Source organism: Glandiceps talaboti, chromosome 15, assembly GCF_964340395.1.
Source record: "Glandiceps talaboti chromosome 15, keGlaTala1.1, whole genome shotgun sequence".
Classification (NCBI taxonomy): domain Eukaryota; kingdom Metazoa; phylum Hemichordata; class Enteropneusta; family Spengelidae; genus Glandiceps; species Glandiceps talaboti.
The window spans coordinates 16673163-16679677 of record NC_135563.1 but is presented as its reverse complement, the minus strand read 5'-3'; positions in this window follow the sequence as shown (position 1 = coordinate 16679677).

The following is a 6515-nucleotide window of genomic DNA, read 5'->3' as shown; positions in this document are numbered from 1 at the left end:
ACCTCGTTTCAATCTTACCACTCCCTTGGTGTTTGGTTCGTTAAGCAGTCAATTCAGAAACTGGTAGATTACAAATACAGTGCTATTACACTTGCCAGTTAGTGGTCACTGTTATTTCGCCAGTTGAAGATTGTTGTTGTTGTTGTTGTTGTTGTTGTTGTTGTTGTTGTTGTTGTTGTCGTCGTTGTTTTTGTTATTGCTGCTGCTGCTGCTGATGTTGTTGTTGTTGTTGTTGTTGTTGTTGTTGATGATGGTGTTGTTGTTGTTGTTGTTGTTGTTGTTGTTGGTGGTGGTGGTGGTGGTGGTGGTGGTGGTGGTGGTGGTGGTGGTGGTGGTGGTGATCATGCTAGTGTACAGTCACTAAATTATTCGAGGTCAAATATACAAGTGTTACATGTATTTTGTCAGACTTGCATCACCACATTAAAATTCGGTTTACAACATTCTACCTAGTTGATATAGGAATATGATAACGAGTTTCCTTCATGCCGTTACTAGAACGGAAACGTATCTTCTAGGCTACCGTTACTAGAACGGAGTATCTTCTAGACTGCTGTTTCTAGAACGGAAACGTATCTTCCAGACACATGCATATTAATGATAAGGGTTAGAGTGATAACAAGTGATAACAAGTACGTGCAAAACGTGTAACCAGAACATTGCAATCGCTTAATACAGCCGCCACAGATCTGGTTGCACCATTTGAGAGCAATCGCACTGTCCTTCCATTTTGAGCGAATCGACACGTACATGATGGCTATACTAGTCATACGCATGGACTTTTCAAAAACATTCAATGCAATTATGCTTTCCCCCCCCCCCACCCCCGCATATATAATAGTTGATTCCTAGCTGAGAAACTGACAGTCAAACTTCAGGCCAGGAACTTTTTTGTTTTCTCGTCCCCACATCACCTGAGAATTAATGTACGTGCGCGTCAGAGCTTTTTGGTGTCTTTTTTTCCAAACCTGTAAAGTGGCAGGCTTTTTGTCAGTGTCGCTTTGCTTCCTCGATACAGTCCAAATCTTAGTTTAATATTCAGTAATGTACCAGCACCATATCAACATCATATACACAATTTTAATCATTTGTTTTCATACAATGAGCCATATATCTGCTCAACATACAATAGAGTTGAATAAAACGTTGATAGCCCATAATATATGTTCTTATTAGTCTCTCTTTGTATGGCGGTGGCGCTTTAAAGAAAAAAGAATACTGCGCTATCGCATCACCTTCGCAATTTCCGAAGGACAAGAAATAAAAAAAAAATCTTGGCCTGAAGCCATTAATACAGATTCTCCATGGAGAAGAAATCCCTTCTTGCGTTGCTTCTAGATATCAGCACTTAACGTCACTGTAGTTCTAACCTACATTATAATGATTCTGACTCGAGCTGTGATCAGCTTATCCTCCTTCACCTGAAGAAACCTTTATTATTGTCAGTGTCTCTAATCTGACACATTGCAAATAGTGAGTCAAACAGAGTAAAGTCTAGATGTCAATTACCCAAGAACATTGTAATTACTAACAGCATTCCAGTTTACGATGACCTAAATAAACAACTTTTACCACACCGGGAGATTTTTCTTTATTCAAAATGCAATAAGCTCTCAGTTGTTATCAAGCACGTATCCATTGGTGGTAAGTAACTGGTGCTGACACTGAGATTGGCGTGCTCAATTCCGACCCTCTATCTATATGTACCGTGTACTCTATATATATAACTAGCATCGGCGGATAAAGACATCATGCGTCAGTGATAAACAAAATTATACTGGCAGAGTCTTAGACATATATGAATACATACACTTGAAAATAGACCACATCATTTGTCTAAGAGTGGACGTTTGGAAGCGATAAATAAGATAGTGCGCCCTCACGTCTGTAACTTGACATTCAATCAATCACAGACAAATTAGTTGTCGACGATTGAACATGTTTGGTTTCCTTATCATAATTACCCTATTTTTTTGAAATGGTCGTAAAAACAGTATTACTGGAAACCACAGACTTTCCAGTGCTCGAACTTCCTTGCATGTTGACTAGCGCCCCCAGTGGCAAAATTTGCGCCTCAGAACGTAATATATTCATTGACGCTTTGTTGAAATAGTCTGCATCTTTTGCTACAATTGAACAATATATTTAATGTCGGGATTAAAAAATACATTTATTTTGACTTTGAAATTCGTTTAACGTTTTGATGAATTAATTTTTAACTGCTATGAACAAAGAACATGTATTATGCCATGATTGTCTGGACTTTTAAAAATATGTTCAATTGTGGCGAAAGAATTGAAGCGGAAGTTCGCGATTTTAACATGCTTCTGTTTTAAAATGTTCTGTAGTTGATCTTGAATTAATTACTCTTTTCTGTCTACGTACCAAAGCACTTATTTATTGATGATTCATTGGTCAAACTCGATCAGTTTGTGAGCAATTCAGATGTGTGTAATGGTTTGTGACGTGAAAGTCCACGGTAGCAATTCTAAGTAGAGAGCAAGCCAACTGATGTACGTACATACGACGTTGGAATGTGTCTATGGCTAATTTATTACCATTGCAATAGCATTGATGGTCATTGACTAGCCTACATTCTTTGCTCACAATGAATTGTGGGTAATGCCTCAAATTAACGACACGCAGGAAGGGCATCAATTGGGCCAACAATTTACACATCTCCGACAAATACTAGTTTATCAACGGGTACAAGTAATGTTAAAGGCTGTGGTTAAGGAATGCTTGAAATAGACGGAATTCAATGCTCGTCACACAAATGACTTTAATTGACTTCTATAAACCTGGTTTTGTTTTACTATCACTGCAATTAGCAGAACCATTAATTGAGACAGATGACTCATACGATGTAATGAGCTATGCATCGATACTTTAGTTAATCTAAGTGAACGTGTTGGGAAATCATTAATATCAAAACGAATGGGTTGTTATCGATTCTTTACTAATGACATACTTGCTAAGGTCGGTATTAAATGTATGACCAGTACCTTAGGTATTGTAACAATAATAAAACGGATTTAGACACTCCCATAACGACCACCTTGGGTAAAATAAACAACAAACTTACATTCAACACGCAGCTGATGCGGTCTACAACTTGAAGTCTGCAATAACAGCAAGGTTGTTACGGTGTTTAAGTAAATCCACCTGGCGAACTTCACATTGAAAGAGATATATTTCATTTATCAACTTCGTACTATTTTAAGACCGGTCATTTTATGGCCTGGGTGGTGTTTGATGTTAGGGTGTCATTTTGGAAAAGATCCCTTGAAGTGGGGTGTGAAGGGGGAGGGGGGGGGGTCATCTTGGGAAACACCGTTACATATTATCACAAGTTCAACGACAAGATCAGTACTAGTGTGGTTATCATTTGATACCATAAAAGACACCTGCAGTCGAACGCTGTCGTGTAAACGATATATTATCAGTTTGTGAAATTTAAACAAGGACTACCAGGATGAGACTACAGGAAAAGAATGGACTGAGGAGCGCAATGTTTTAGTACGCCTTGTTACAGTTTTTCTATTTTACAGTTGAAAATCGAAATTGTAGCTGAATACTTGTTTATTTCACTTCTACTCTATACTGAGTTTTCCAACATATAAACCTTAATATAGTGTTGCCGGGAGAAGAAAGTCTTGCGTGAAATGAAACACAAACTCAAGTCAGCTACAGTTACAAACGAAGGTATCAACAACTTGACCACACTGTGGCGTCCTTCAATCGACAAGCACACTCGGGCCAACTGGAGGATTTTCAGGATTTTTTCCATGCATATTGGAAGATTTCTCCTGATCGCTAAATGCAGGTACGACATGCCCGATAAGGACATTTTCTCCATTTTGGGAGAATCTCCTGATCGAGATTTCAAGGCTCAGTCCATGGGCATTGCCATTTTGGGATACACCTGTAGGTGCCCATGCTCTGTCATGAAAACTATTTTAGGCAATATATTTAAACTGTTATGCAGATTTGCTTCTCTAGAATTTATGGGGGAAGTATTCAGCTTTTTATTCACGGTGAACATGGACGAGTAGCCTGCCACTAAGACATCGAAATCATATATTAGACGTCCACCAGTTATCATCGTTCACCTGTTTGACCGAGTGCACCATATCGATATCATGACCGTTGCAAACAAGACATTGTCTAGTTTACATTAAAAAGACAATCTGTAGTTTATACCTGACAACGGTATCAATTATGTCCATACGATACAAAACAATTGAACTGCAAACTGTTAGAACTCACCACACTTAGGACATTTTGTTCCAAGACTTGTTTGGCTGGTCGATCGTGTTTTTTCTTTATATAAGTCAGTTCTAACAGATCGTCTGGAGCGTCGAATCTTCTTCTCTTCTGCAGACAAATGGTTTTCGGAGTTTACGCCTATTCTGGGAATGATGATAATAAGTTGTGCGGTAATATTTCGTCAATGGAAAAAGTAAAATTTTATATATACAGCTGCAATGTAACCGTTGAAACTTGAGCTCTTAGTTACATACATCCAACATGGAGAGGCTTAGGGCTTAGGGTTTTGAGAGGTCTGTCTATCTTTTCGACTGCCTTTCTATTTGCGTACCTTTCCCATGCTCTCTACATGGTTATCATGACCAACGTTAACAGTCTGCCAAGATGAGAAAAGTTCGCCATCTACGGTCACAACCTTGTTTCCCATTGCAAAAATGAATGCGTGTTGATGTACGCCTTGTTTGGGTACTTTTTAGATGGAAAAGTGCACCCATGTATTATCAGTGTTAGTACGTCGAAGCAACCAATATACTGGCATCTGATCACATGTAGGGTTTTAAAGTTTCGTGAAAGTAAGACCCATTTGGGCTACACATTCCCGTTCACCTTCCTATGGGAGTACACACACCCTCCGAGTCCCCTGGGGATCCGGAGTGGGCGCGTGGAACCACGAGATTGTGCCAATTATTTATCCTCAAGATTATAATTATCTGCGGTGTCGGCCGGAGCCTTTCCCTTCAAAGCTTTAAGAAAACAAGTACAATGGCCTTGAATTCTACCCTAGCCGATGACAGGCCAGTGCAACTCTCAATCAGTGATTGCGACTCACTATCAAGTTGAAATTTCTTGAAGCCTTTATTAAACATTTCGCAAAATTTGTATCTGTTGTGCTTTGTTATAGATTTTAAACGACGTCGTACATTCAACGGTGTCCTACTCTATTCCTCATTATAAGCTGAGAGAGCTGCTCGGGTCAAATGGTATAAACATTTTTATCAAAGTTTAAGCATTGCAAGAGAATAGTTACAAGTATTATGGGTGTGTCAAGGGCAAGCTTCTGCTTTCCGACAGTTAATTGCTGTGACTTCGCCCAACTGGGGTCGCAGTTAGGTCACGATTCAAGTTCTCACATTACACAGCCGTAATCATAAATCAAGATGTCCCTGGTAGATTAACATTTGATGCAGCTAAGCATGTGGCTCTCAAATAATAGTTCACTCGATCTCCGGCTTGTATTGCTACCATGGATATCACATTTAATATCCAATCATATTGTATATGCCCAACCAGTAGCATGTATAACAACTTGTTCACAATCAGTCACACTATGAGTAATATACTCCCACGACACGCACCGTCGTGTTACATTAGACGTACAAGATATGATTTGGGTGGGTCTTGTAGCGATATAAATATTTATGCTAAGGGGCTGGTCATTTTTAACTCGCTAGGGGGTCGATAGAACACAGGTTTTCTCATACCCCTCGTTTCGATGACCAAGGCCAAATCTAAAATAACCCTAGTAAAGTCCTAATTTTCCTGTGACCCATCCTACCCAATGCATATTCTTGACATGCCACTCACATGTGTCAAAGTATACATGGTTTTATCAAAATGCTGTTACCAAGGTTACTATATCAACATTTGAATATATTTGAATATCGCTATTTATGAACATGTTTTTTTTAAAGTTACTTTTGTTATAAATGATGATTTCCACGATACATATTAATCTGGAAACTATGAAATATGTGTATCTCAGAACACATCATAAATCTATGTGTGACTAAATCGATATGACTATTTCTATCAACACTGGGCAAAGTAAAGTTAGGAATTAATATTGGCAGGACGCAATGTGGTACAGTTACCTGTTTGTGGTATTATGCAATGCGATGTTCTAAAACAACAAAATATGCAGAATCAAAATTAAATTTAAAAAAATTCTCTGTAATGCATTTCTACCAATTTTCAATATTATTCTACTTTTAATACATATAAGTGCATGCAATGTTTCAATTCTTCTACAATTCCATTCAGAACATGTTCTTTTTATTTTGAGGATGACATATTGATTAAAAGTAAACACAAATATGCAGTTCACACATTATTTAAAAAGTGTTGTGTTAGTCGATGATAACCCTGTCATCTTATAACAATTAATCGTCATATATATTTTAAATAATATTGTACGTGTAATATGTTTTGAATTTTATTTATTTATTATGTTACATAATGAAAGGTCT